Consider the following 14,340-nt stretch of genomic DNA (forward strand, 5'->3'; position numbering starts at 1 on the left):
TTACACCGAATGCAAATTTAGATCTTTACTTTCCATTTTCGCGCACTGCTTTACTTTTCTCAAGGTTTCTTTCTTAATCTCTGCAAGCTGTGATCTAAAGGAAACTCGAGAGATCCCAGTGTGAATCCAGAATTAACTTGAGCTTTTATTAACAGTAGTTTTTGCCAGTGAACAGTTAGCCAGTAATTGCTGTATAACACAGAGAACAGGATGTGCCTTCTCTCTGTAATATGTGATCCCTTTATCCATCTACTTTCCTCTGGACTAGGGTTAACTTACTTATTTTAATATGCACTACATATTACTAAATGACTGCTGCAAGCAAGTTTCACTTACTTGAATAGCTTGTGTAGACTGGCGAAGAGATTTGACATATGCAGCGTATGAGTGTCTTGGTTTTCAGAGTGTTGTGAGGCTGCCAAATGTGACTGTGAATAGCTATGTAAACAAGATAGCTATGTGAGGCTAGACCTTGCACTGATTGCTGAAAGTGAAATACCATCCCTTGGCTTCCCTCACATTTTTACAACTTTGCTAATGATATCAAATAAAACCTTGCTAGGTGGGGGGCTCAATTAGTATCCTTGGGTTGTTTTAAAAAACAAAACAAAAAACCCCCACCTCTATGAGGCAAGTATTACATCTAACTAAAGCAACATGTACTAAAAATCTTGAATCCCTGTTTTCACAAGTCTGCTGTTAAAACATTTCCTTCTCTCTGAATTACTTTGTTGGAGAGATCGGAGAAGATTTGTTTTATCGCTTCCTCTTTTTTTCTTTCACTGATCCAGAGAAATTCGCTGCTTTAATAAGTAATGTAAGACCCAATTTTTCCTTGCATTCCCCCAACTTGTGAAGGGCTCTCTTAAGAGTCCGTGAAGGCTAAAAGGGGCAATGAATGATTTGAAGTCAGCCTTGCCTGGCAGCAGAGAAAGAGGAGGAGCCAGGAGCACTCGCCCTCAGTATGAGGAACAGTAACTTCTAACAGCAGCCACACAGAGCCTTTGTTCTTTATGAATGTAGTATGTGTGGCAAAGACAGGGGCTGCTTTTAAACCCCCCCATCTGGAAAAGCACTGTTCCAATTTCCAAAACTAGAAGAAATGCTCCTTTAGATAATACCTGCCTAAGAAGGGTAAAGTACTCTCAAAGTTAAATCTGGCACATCCGTTTTAACTCCTTTTATTATATTTTGGCAGCAGGAGAGTTAGCTTGTTACGCTGTTGAGATTTAGTCAGGTGTTAAAGTCGAGCTTCTGAAGTACAACCTCACCACTGCCTAACCCTCTTCTTGGTTTACACGTCTGTTTTCTTTCCCAATCCCTTTTTTTCCCCCCTTCAACTTGTCTGTTCATCCCTGGTGAATGTATTAAATGAAGTTACTAGATATGAGTGCTTAAGAGGCCAAGGCCTCTGAGGCTTGCCAAGTCTCTCGCAGGCTTGGCTCAGTCATCCGTGTCACTTTTTTTTTTCTTTCTGTTGTTTCAGCTACTGGCTGACTTATTTGTATTGCTGAGCACTTTTTTCTTCCTCTTCTTCGCTTGCTCTGTTTGCTGCCTCTGAGGGGCTTGCTTTTTCTTTTTTTTTTCTTTTTCTTCCTTTTCCAGCTTGGAGAAATCAGGCTAGAGCAAACAGTTTGTGTCAGCCACAGCTTTTGTTAAGTATTCATTTTTAATGAGTGTAAGTGGCTACAGAATCCTATAAAGCATAAATGGAGCAGTCAGACAAGGGAGGAGGGTGAGGGGCATGTTGATCTTTGATACTTTTTTGTTCAGCAGCACTTGTACTAATTATTCACTGATTTGGATGAATGAAATGCTTTTCAGAACAGCAGTTAATGTTTGATAATGTTTTTTTATTCCCAACCCTCCCGTTCTGCCTTTGTTGGCTCTTATAGTGATTTTTTTTTTTTCTCTTGAAGGTGTATTTTATCCTTTTTTCAAGGAGCGATTTATAATTTAATTCCCCCTAGAATTCATAAATGGTGACCAAGTAACCAATCTTTTTTTTGCTATTCTATCAGGATTCACTATAGCTGTAGAAAAAAAAAAAAAAAAAAAAGAAACAGGTGCTCACGGAAAAGGTATTGTGATGGTCCATTTGAATGCTCACCAGAATTGAATAGACACAGTCAGCTTCCCAGATACATGCTTAGGCCTGTAGAATGTGGAGTGCTTTGCTTGTAACTGCACCGGTTGTCTCCTTTCATTATCGGTTAATGGTGCCCAACTTGACAGAGCCATGTGATAAACAGAGGAGCTGTGAAATCCTGGAGGTGGATTTCTCGTCTGCCTGATAATGGGATCTCATCTGCCGGGGAAGGGAGCCTGCCCCGCCAGTCAATCCAGCTTTGCTTTGCACAGCACCCACAGTGGATTCACTTTAGTCGACTTGCTCCACTGCTATCTTGGGCCAACTTAAGCTTTGCGCTGTGCTGAAAACGTTGGCATTTCACTCGATTCTTTTCCAAAATACTTACGAGGAAAGGGGATTAATTGTGCTTTTAAAAACAATTAGAGATTGAATTTCCACCTTCTCATCTGTTTGATGCTCTGAATGTTTGTGTAACTCAGGAAAGGGTGTAGACGACTGTGTGTGCGTGTGTGCGCGTGTGTAAATATCATAAACGTTGACCTTGTGAAATGTATACATTCTGTGATAAGGGAGGTACTTTGGCTGCTGTGGTGTTAAGTTACTTCGTGGAGGGGGGGAGCAGCGCGACCTCTTAGGATAGTTGCCTCGGGAGATGGAAGAGGTTTTACCAGCACACAGCAGAATCCCCTAACCTCCCCCCACCACCACCTCTGTTGAAGCAAAGACGACCAAAGTGGCTTGTAGCACAATGAAGGGCCCCCTGCACACCACCCTCAACTCAATTTCTATTGATCCTGCCTGCCTGTCTCTCCTGCCGTCCATGTTTGGCTTTAGTGCAAAAAAGAGCCCAATGCACAGCCTATTTGCTTTAGTTAATTGGATGACAGCTATCCAATATCATGTTTAAGGCTATGAAAATGTGTCTGCTGAAATGAAAGTCACCTTATTAATAAACAATTTACTAGTCTACTTTCCAACCCTTTCTGAATTTTGGGATAAGATGTTTTCCTTGGCTTTGTTTAGAGAAAAGAATAAAGAAACTTTGGCCATGAAACACAACAAAATAAGCACCGAGATCCTGGAAAGTAACCAAGATCCAAATTTGATGTGACAGGGGCTGTTTAAAATCAGCCTCCCAAATATGGCTAATGGACTAGTCACATCATCATCCCTACTTGTTCCTGCCATTTTAATGGGTGGGGTGACTAATTAATTCATTATCCAAAAATGCAAATGAGATCCGCAAGCTTGAGCAGCATCCAGTCGCCTCCCTCTTGCAGATTTCCCTGGAGGTGAAATGTGCAGGATTTCTTTTTTTTTTTTTGTACATGTTTTCAGATTTAAATCACCAGTTTTTCTGCAGTCATTGATACATTTTGGTTTACAGTTTAAAAGGGCTCACTGCTGGCTGATCATGTGCACAGGAGATGTAGTCTATTAAGCCATTAATTACAAAGGCACGAGCTTTCACGGCTGCCTTTGTCTCGCTCTGCTGTTCCAGTCACATTCCCATAAGCGTTATCATTGATCGGCTGAAGGCTGATTTATGGTTCCGCGTTACACCAACGCAGAGCTTACGGCGTAGGGTTCGCGGCGACACGCACCGTACGGTGCGCGTCGCCGCGTAACCTACGCCGTAACCCTACGGCGTCGATTTAACGCAGAACCATAATCCAGGCTTCACGGTGGTCGGTGGTCGGGGCTGCAGCTCCACGCATCAATCAGCAGGCTTTCCTCTCAACCAGCAACCTCTTTGTCCCCGACGATTATTTGACTCCAGTCCATGTTTTTGTTTCGCTCGACTTTTTTTTCTGTCTTTCTTTCTCTTTCCTCGATTTTTTTTATTTTTTTGTATATTGTGGTTCTGTGTAATTCTCCTCCACTAGTGTCTGGATAAAGAAAGACTAGGTCAGCCATGTGGATGCGTCTGTTGAACAGCTGAAGAGGAGGAGGAGGAGACGAAGGGAGAGTGTGGAGTGTGTGTGCATAGGAAAGAGGGAGAAGAGGAGGTGGGGTGTGTGTGTATGAGTGTGTGTGGTAGTGTGTGTGTTTCGTTTGCGTGCGTGTGTGTGTGTGGAAAAAGGAAGCGGAGCCTGTTAACGGCGAACTCGCTGGTTTCCTATCCCTCGAAACAAGCGCCGGGTTACTTTTCACGTGGACGCTATCATCGGGGGCAACAGCAACACGGCCACCGGGCTTCGAGGGGGGGGACCGGGGGGAAACAGCCCCTTTGATCGGTCACTCAGGACGCCAGCAGCCTATCAGTTAAAGTGAAACCGTCTTTTGTTGAAGAAGCAAGTGCTCGTCTGAGCTCCTCCGTGCGGCCAGCTTCTTTCCCCCTCTTTTTGCTTTCTTTTTTTTTTTGGACACGACTGATAAAAGGTGTCCCGTGCTCGCCTCGTTTTTTTTTTTTTTTTTGTCCTGGTTCTTGGATTTGGTCCAGCTGGCTTTTTTTTAAACAAAAAAGAGAAAAGTTCGGCTGGTCACCTCGGGCAAAAGGATCACGTTTTCAACTTGTTTGCAGCGGTCTCTGGGACTCCACGAATCACCAGACTGGCGGGTGAGTAGTTGAATAAGGAAAAAAAAAAGATTGCAGGATAGTTGTGGTTGGAGGAGACGAGGTGGAGGGGGGGACGCAGACTGGGAGCAGTGTGTGGAGGATAAAGGAAATTGAATTTTTTTTGGCCGGGTTGTCAGTGGTCGTTTATCTGGAAGTTATGGTGATTTTTTTTTGTTTATACCCCCCCGTAGAGGGGACGTGAGATACCTGGAGTCAAATGTTTTTGGCTGCTCTGGAGAGCTGAAAGTTGTCTGCATTGTTGTAAACTTGGCTTGCTCGGCGCTGTTGTTGGTCCCTGGTGCAACCTCAATTACCCTACTAGGCTGCAATGGCTTTTAAAATGAGAGTAATGAAGTAAACAAACAAAAGGTTTCACACTTAAGATTTGAAAGTCACTAGATAAAGGGAACTGTTGAAAAATACCTACATAAGAGGAGGACTTCCCCTAATTTGTCATGTTTGTGATTTGTTATTCTCATGTCATTAATTGATCATAGAACTGTAGTAGTGGAAAGTACTTTTTTTTCCTTTCTTTTATTTGGTTTGGAGAAGTGTGTGTGTGTGTGTGTGTGTGTGTGTGTGTGTGTGTGTGTGTGTGTGTGTGTGTGTGTGTGTGTGTGTTTTTAAATATATAAATAAACCAGTTTGTTTCGACTTTCCTTTGCAGTATACCACAGGTTAATAAGATATCTTTTAAATTGTTAATTTGCTTTTAATCATCAGCAGTGTACAACATGTACATTTACTATTTTATATATATATATATGTGTGTGTGTGTGTGTGTGTGTGTGTGTGTGTGTGTGTGTGTGAGACTGGCTGTACCAGATCCAAATTGTTGAAGGACCTCCAAATTAACTTGACTTCCCCCTCTTCAGCACCCTAGAGGCTATGAACTCTGCCCTAAGCACATGCAGTTCTGAATGTGTGTAAATGTGTGTCTGTAGTGGTGGGGGTCCTACCCTGTTGTTGAAAAGAGCAAAGGGGAGGCTAGCTGGAGAGGTGTGTGTGTGCGTGCGTGCGTGTGCGTGCGTGCGTGTGTGTTTATGAGGCAGCAGCTAAGGATTTAAGAGCAGACTACAGTTATTTGTCTGAAAGCGATTAATCCACTTCAGTGGAACAACACTGCATTGGCTCATGTAACGCTGCAGACAGTGGAAGCTTGTTGGGAGATAATTTACCTCGCTTAAACATTGTTTAAACATTTTTAGAGTTCACACAGCTTTAAGAGTCACATGGATGTGAATATGTGATACATTAGTTATAAGGTTCACGCAAAAGTAAACTGACATTGCTCGCCTTTTTCGCTGTCCCCGTGACTCCCAGCTCCAGCCAGTCATTGCTCTCTAATCTTGGATTTTATTGCTAATGTAAATGGATTGAGCACTCTTTGATGTGCATGTCTGTAACACAAAGTGTGTGAACACATAACAGATGACGAGCACTACTCCCTGTTCACTGCTGATCTTTTTTTTTTTTTTTAGTTGGATGTCACATGTCTTCAGTTTATGTTCACCTTCAAAGTGGCATAAAAATACAGCATCTTATACACAAAGATAACCTTTTTTATTACATTTGATAGGGTAGAGTTGTGGTTTATGATAAAACATGTTTTTTCTGCTTCATGGTCTCTCAACTGGCTAAGGTTATTTAAAAGAGAAAGTGTTAATCTATTCAAATTATTTTTATTTTAAGCAATCAGAAATCATTACAGTGTCTGCTTCACCGGGATGACCTGTGATCACAATCTTTGGCTATGCTGTCAAGTGGTAAAACTTGCATAGCTTGTGATTCCCAACTCATTTTGAAATGGCATCCTCTTCACTTCCCCAGAGGTTCGGATATCCATTTAGTTTCACTACTTGTGGACTGAATGGAGGAGGAAGTGGTCGGCCCTCTTAATGGAGTTGTATACAGGAGCTTGAGTTATTTTGCACTGTGGGATTTGTATGGCTGGAGAGAACTGAACATTTCACAGCAAAGCTGCTGTCAGATGAGAGCACAGCAGCCTAAATCTTAATCATGTACACACTGCCATACTGCTGGCGGTGTCATTGCAACCGTCTCTATTTGCAGCGCTTCATACCAGTCTTTGTGGGAAATTAAATCTGATGTGGAATTTGATCTGTGTCTGAGTCCATAGTCTGTGTTGTTGATTCATGTAAACCAGGGAAAGCATAGTAGCAGCGTGAGTCACCCTCGCTTCACAAACACAATTCTCACCACTGACAAGGTACAGAGCACTAGTAAGCATACAGTGCACGTGTGTGTGTGTGTGTGTGTGTGTGTGTGTGTGTGTGTCACCTGTGAGAAATCAGAGAGTAGATATCAAGATCAAAGAGGCTCTTTCTGACCATACAGAGGGGGAACGATGCTTCATAGTGTGAAGCTGTAATGGCTGTCTAGCTGTAGAGAGGCGGATGAATGTTTGACAGGGCACTGGAAAAACGTTATTTAATCTGCTCGCATGATGGCCCTCACTGGGATTGCACCACGCTACGTGTCTTCCCCCCTCTTTTCCTCCTCCTTTGAGGATGATGGCAGTAGTGGGATCCCCCCCCAACATTATGATGTAATACGTAAAGAATAATAGAAAAGAAAGTTGTATTCGATGCCATGTTGGCAGGTTTCTCGTCTTCTCCCTAATGAGATTCTTTCAAGGTTCTTTTTACGAGTGTAAATAACTTGGCTGTACTCCATCGTATGGTTGAATCTAGTTGTTGTACAACTTCAAGGCCTTTAGTAGATAAACAAAGCTAAATTGTTTCCTTTGAATGTGGTTTAACTGCATAGATCTTAGCCATACTTGCAGTTATTCTCCTACTTTTAACAAACAATACTTTGTGAGAATTCCCCAGCAGAAAAACCTGGAATGACAATCAATGAGAAGTCATGGCTTCCATGCCATTTTGGTGCTACCTCCACCCCACTACAATAGGAAAACATCTTTGTTGTATCAGGGATGATGAATTCCTTTTATGCTTTGTTTTGTTTCTAAATAGTGCTATCTTTGTACCTCATGACCTTCTGTCTTAACAGATCGTCTGGTTTGTCCATCTGTAGTCATTTAAAATACATTAGCTATATATTGATGCGCTACCTTTTCAAGGACGGCGATAGAAATGGACAGCAGTAAAGGACTAAAGAGGTACTTTCGACTGTTCATGGAAAATACTGACTAAGAAGGACTGATATCTTTAATTAACATAAATCTCTGGAGCAACCGATGAGTGAGAAATTGGGATAATTGAAAATAGCCCCCTCCCCCCCTCTGTGTCAGTACACCCTTACAGCAGCTGAGCCCATCAGTGGGCAGTTATCTCTCTGTGTGTGTGTGTGTGTGTGTGTGTGTGTGTGTGTGTGTGTGTGTGTGTGTGTGTGTGTGTGTGTGTGTGTGTGTGTGTGTGTGTGTGTGTGTGTGTGTGTGTGTGTGTGTGTGTGTGTGTGTGTGTGTGTGTGTGTGTGTGTGTGAGGGGTCTGGCCTTGTTAATTCAGTACATGGTCGTGGAGTGCAATGGTAAACCCTGTGAGTATTGCCACATAGAGCCTGTTTGTCCTCACGACCTCTTCATCCTTCCTGTTGACTATCCCTTGGAAACCATCTCAGCCTGGATATGAAGGTTAAACGCTGGTGGTGTATTAGAGAAATGAAGTGACAGGATATAAATCATCATGTGCCAGAAGATGAAATTAAATTACAACAAAGCAGTCATGCACAGTTTCAGTTACTAAAGCTAATCTTTATTTACTTAGAATCATACTGTGTGTGTCTGTTTGGTTTTTCTTTTTTGATTGACTCCACCTATAAAGGGATTTTTAGATATCACTGTCGTGGGTCCGGTTTTTATTCAGGTATAGTTTCAGATCCCGTCCACGGGAATACTAATCAAACTACACAACGGGGGAAGTATTCATGCTGTGATTTCATATCCTATTTTATCAAGTAAACATTTAATGTGTTTAAATGTACCAAAGCTTTATTTATGCATAGAATCTGCTGTTAAGTGTGAATTATACATTAGCCAATTAATAATTCATCAGTGCCATTCCTTAATGATTACTTGCCAGGCTGCGAATGGTAATATTTGTTGATAAATTTGCTCATTGATCTTGCTTGTGTTTAACCAGGCTTGTAGAGATGATGCATGCTCTGTTTTCAGTTAAGGGTTTCTTTTTTTTCTTCTTGAAAGGATGTAATCAAAAGCAAGCTAATTCTCAGGGCATCTTTGCCTAATAAAATGTCGTTCGAAACTGAGAAGTGAGCCCTAAGGAGCTGGCTTTAAATGATTACATTCTGAATTTTCCTCATAGATGGTTCTCAGTGCTTGTCGACTTCTCTTTTTATCCTCATTTCATCTGACATCGGGGGTTGGTGTGATTAATATACTGTTCTCTTCGCGGCTACTCTTAGACTGAGTTGTTTATCCCTAAATCTTCATACATCAAAGTCCTATTACATTCTCTTTTATGACAAGCTCTGCCTTTTTGAATTTTCTTTCTCAGTGCAAGTCTAGGCACCGTTGAGTTGGTAAATTAGGCAGTGCTTGATAAAGGTTGTCTTTTCACACGGCGTCTTTATTGCCGCAGGTTTCAGCAGCCACACCATGCAGGATTATTGGCACATTATATCTATGATACTGTGAGACTAGCTTTGCCTCATTCTTGAGGCCGTAACTGTGTGGATATATTGCTTGTCCACACAATGGGAAAATATTGACTTTGTACCCGTCACTCATTTGATTAGTTGCGTGGGTGATTCTGCTTTTCATTTGTCACCCGGGCAACCTAAATGGGAAAAACACAGCAACAGCCTCTTTTTAACCTGTTATGAAGCATTGGAGCATTGTATGTGATTGCATCTGGAAAAACTCCCTCTAAGCAGGAATGACTGTCTTTATTACAAACTCAACTCAGGTGGTATCCACAAAAAGCAAACATTTGACAGCTTTTTTTTTCTTCTCTGTAGTGTGTATAACTGAGGGAGCGATGTACTCCAACATCGCCACTTTGATTTGGAAGTTCAGTTGAGTCTGATGTCTCTGCACATTATCTTTCTGGCAAGTTGCTTCATTTTCTTTTGTCTTTGAGAAGAGCAGCCTAGAATAGTGTTTTGTGCAAGATCATAACATGAGCACCTTACATTTAATTCAGCAGGATTCATCAGTGCCCTTGTTCCTCTAAAAAATAATGAGGTAGACAGTAAGGGCTGCCCCAGGCTGCGTGCAGCGAGATGATCTCTCTGAACCGGCAAATCATTCCTGTTTTTTTTTTTTTTTGATGCTAAAAAGACGGGCTAATGACTACGCTTGATGTGTGTCAGTGCTTTAAGTTAACTAGCATTAATTCACAGAAAGATCTAATGGGCTTGATTGTCAAGCTGAGCTGAGGCAATCAGCGAGAGGCTTGTGCATGGTTGGGGGTGGGTGGGTGTAATTGTTTTTCTTGCTGGCAGTGATTCTCTCTGGAAGGGATGACTGCACAATCCAGATATGTAAACACGGGGAAAGTAAAAGGCAGTAAGCTGATACTGAAATTTCTAAGCTCCACTAAAAACGCTTTTTGGATTCGAGTTTGTCGAACCGGTTGTTTCACAAACCTGTCTGCTCCACTGAGCATTTCACACAAGTAAATCGAATGTGAAAAATTGAGATCTTGAGGAAATCATTAGCTGCGATGGCACACAATGAAACAAAGAGAGGGCAAGGTAAAGACAACACATGCTCTTAGGATTTGGTTCTGATTACTGGAGCGTGACACTTTGAGTGCAACAGAGGATTTCATTGTGTTCATCGTAGACAATGACACCATTGCTTTGACAGATATCTGTTCTTCTAAGGCATTCCTTAAATTAATTTAATGTGTATGCCTTCATCTAGATTCAGATTTCTTTGCATGCTCAGGCCTGGTGTCATTTGTATGTGCAAAATCAGGTTGTTGGCTGTAGTAGCAGAGCAGCCACGTACTTCTATTGTTTCATTAAAAAAAATGGAAAAGGAAAATATGCAAGCAAAATACAAGGGTTGCCATGAAAAGTCTGATAAACATCAACTTAAGACCCACCAGGAAGCAGTCCAGTTTGCAAACATCCAGTTACTGGGGTTAGTGCTTGAGTCAGCGTTGGGGCAAGGCTGGACATCTGTCTCCTAGTAATCTATAACGCCCACAATCCCTCCCACAGATTGTCGGCTTTGGCACTCATGCAGTACACCGGTTGCTGTAGTACACGCAGCCACCCTCAACAGTGGCTTATCTCACAAGCATAACAAACAGCAGCCCAAAAGAAAGGAGAGAAAGCAATAGGACACACAGGAAGGGGACCTTTTAAGAGCTCTGTGCCATCATAACTCCACTTCAAAATACAGGCCTTTGTTCTGAGAGGACATCGTAGCGAGGTAGCTTCACATCTTTTCATCCTCAAACGCACCCACTCCCACTCAGTCAGTCTGCTGTTGGTGAAGGAGATCCTCTGCCTGATAGAGCTTCAGAGAAAAGTATTCCTATGGGACTGTTGTTCTGGGATTTCTACAATTCTGTCATGCACTGATTAAAGGAACACTTGTAGATAATCCTTTTAAAAATAGGTCTTTGTTGTGTCAGCAGTGAAATGAGCTAGGGCTGCAAGAGACGGGGGGGAAAAAAGCCCTAGATTTTGGATTTTTAAATGCTTATCACCTTGATATCCGCCACTCTTCTAAGATAAATATTTAATGGAAGGGTGGCTAAAATAGAGCTGTTAGACTGCTGCTGAGAAATTGAGCTTCTATTTAGAGACCATACTGTCATGGCATTGGTAGACAGCCCAAGGTTATTAGTGTGGTATGAGAGTACTGTATGTTTGTGGTGTGTCTGTGGGTTGCTGAAGTGTTCTCCTTTCTTACTGCAGTCATGAAATGCTCTTGATCAGCTATTGAGCATTCATGCACACATCCTTGATGTATCGTGGGTATTCATGTGTGTTTTGAGATACGGAACTGTTGTGGCAGCAACATAACACTTAATGCATAACAGGAATACTGTTGTGGCATGCTTCTCTTGATCAGTTTCCAAAGGACAAACAGCTGTATGTATTGCTCTTTACTACATTAGCTTTTTTGTGTCACAGGATCCTTTCCCTTTCAGTGCCTGTTTGATGTCATTCACATCATGCAAAACCGATTTCTTAAGGCATCAGTTCTGGCTGCAATGAAGTTATGACAGTGTGGCGACAGATTTCCCCACTGATTCTGTCAACTTTACACTTTTTATATCTACTGCATCAGTGTTGATGTTGGATTTTGGGTTTGCACTGTGAAGTGAAGCCTGAATTACTGCTCAGCACATTAAACATTCATTTGGGCTTTGCTTAATTTATCCTGTTTACTCATTACATGCTAGTTGTGGTAAGAGCAATTACTTTCAGCTTTCAAGTAGCTTGGATTTGGTCACACTGCGACTCTTATTCATTTCACTGGCGCTCCCAAGGCCCCGAGGCTACCAATCAGTCCAGTGAGTGACGTGCAGTAACATCTTGCCTCTGTGTGGGGAATAGGTGGGTAAACGCTGCAAACAACAAGGAGAGTCCTTGAAGCACTTCCTATCACTGCTATTGGATTACCAGCCGCCTTTCCAGACCTCATCACCGCAGATGAGCGCTAAGATCAATGGAGCTCCTGTACAAAGCTAATTTGTTCACAAATGGCATTGCTGCTGCTGATCTGTTTTTATTTTGTTTTGTTTTGTGCCTTTAAATCCTAAACAAAAATGTGAGGAAGTCAAATCTGTGCTCATATCATTTTTAGCTGGTTCAGACATCTATTATTAGGATAGTTTTCATATTCATTATTGAATTTACTGAAAAGAGTTGTAGAGATGGAAGTACTGAACTGCTGAGTGTAGCTGGAATTATGCTTTTTCTTCACTATCATAAATGACCAAAAAGCATCTTTTTACAAAGAGATTAGTCATCAGTGATCAGAGAGAAAGGATTGAAGGAGAGATTGTGACCCTCTTGTTTTGATTAAACAGAAAAAGAGGGAAAAATACTTCAGTTGTCCCTTGTTTCTTGTTGACCATTATTTGATGCTAATAAAAGGAGGTGGGGCATGTTATGAAACAATTATTCAATGCAGCGTTTCCCTTCAACGAGCCTCGTTCCTCCCCCTCGTGCCTTTTGAGGAAGCTTCCAGTGCTGTCAATTGAGTACCACAGGCAAAGATGTCCCCTCAGCCTTTTAAGGAGGGGACAGGAGGGAGCAGGGTGAAGGACGCCATTTGCCCAAGTGATATATGAGGAGAGACGGCAATATATGTAAGGAACTGCTGAAAGAAAGCTAGAAGGTCAAGGCGCATTACACTCCAGACATTTATTTGTTGAGAGCATAGTCTGACCTGCACTACAAATACAGTTGCTCAGCAGCAGCAGTTTTCATTTATGCATCAGTGTGTGCTCTGTGTGTGTATGTGTGTGTGTGCTCTGTGTGTGTTTGTGTGTATATCGGTAGCTAACACATTTTAGATTTATATCAGTGCATGCAGATAAATGAATGCAGTACTGTAGTGAATATGCTCTCAGTAGCTTTTTATAACCACGTAGATGCAGTAGGAAGCTATTTTAACAAGAGTGCAGATCTGCAAACCTGCCCTCCTAGATTTTCCCTGAGTAAATGGCAGATGTATTTGAAACTGATTTCCTGTGCATGAACGCAGCATATGGTGTACTGAAGCACAATGTAAACATGGGATTAGTTTACAGTTATCTCATAACATTTTGATATCTGAGTGCCTTTAACTCCAGCGGTTGATGAATGTGTCCTTTCTTTATTCTTAAGAGAGCAAAATCTTTTTAACTGTCAACAGAGCACATTAGTCTCCAATTTGAGTCTTGACATTTCCCCAGGCAGACCTAAGTTGTATTTTCTTTGTCATTAATGGTCTGGTGATGAGAGGAGAAGTCTGTGAGACGGCCATGATCAAATCCTAACATTAACATTCCAAGAATATCTGAGGCTTATTCACAGCAACGCAGACACTCGGCCCGCTTTGTTCATCTTTTTTGTTTAAACAAGATATCCAGACTATAGGCAGTCTGAGCTGAGTTGATGTCGGGTTGCTTTTTCGTCTTTATTGATTAATCCTTCTGTTTATGTTGAGCCACAAATCATAAAACGTATTGAAATTTGGAGTTGTTGGGAATGATGAATAATACCGTTTTGCTGGAGGAATAACGCATTATCAGTTGGGGATCAAGTCTCCATTTCACAGATGAACAGACAGAGTTAATCTGCGGATCAGCACTGTACACTGTGTAATACTCGGCCTCTGTTCTCACATTTTTCCAAAAGTCCATTGTTCTACAACACCCTCCTGCTGTTAATACTTTTTAATATTTTTTGGAGCCAATATCTATATTTAGGTAAGGACGTAAGTGTTTGCTTGTGGCCAAAGCAGTAAACGTGCTGGCCTGACTCCTTCACACTCTTTAAAATTAATTGTGTGTATTTGTAGGCTACTAGTGTGAAGGGCTTGTGTGTTTGTGGCAGGGTGCACTAAAATGCCACTGCTGTAAGAGGCCCAGTCCCAGGCATTGCATGTTTTATGAGCTGTCCTCAGTGGATATGGGAGCCCTGATCTCAGATCCTGCTTGTTCCAGCAGCATTTTCATCACTCCAAACTGCTTCCCTCCTGCCATTTTTAATGAGTGAAAGGAAACGCAT

The 14,340-nt window shown here is 41.8% G+C and overlaps 1 protein-coding gene across 3 annotated transcripts in view; it reads left to right on the forward strand.

The window, feature by feature from the left end:
* Window positions 1–14,340, forward strand: part of rerea (arginine-glutamic acid dipeptide (RE) repeats a) — a 130,703-nt gene that overhangs the window by 30,580 nt on the left and 85,783 nt on the right. Inside the window, exon 1 of one of the 3 annotated variants that reach the window (XM_061736332.1) lies at window positions 4,021–4,652. The exons of 1 other annotated variant lie outside the window; for it this stretch is intronic. The gene's annotated coding sequence lies outside the window, so the exon portion shown is untranslated. Of the gene's footprint in view, window positions 1–4,020; window positions 4,653–14,340 lie in introns of those variants that run through there. One more of the 3 variants, XM_061736329.1, reaches the window with a different exon arrangement.

This window comes from Cololabis saira, chromosome 12 (genome assembly GCF_033807715.1).
Source record: "Cololabis saira isolate AMF1-May2022 chromosome 12, fColSai1.1, whole genome shotgun sequence".
Taxonomy (NCBI): domain Eukaryota; kingdom Metazoa; phylum Chordata; class Actinopteri; order Beloniformes; family Belonidae; genus Cololabis; species Cololabis saira.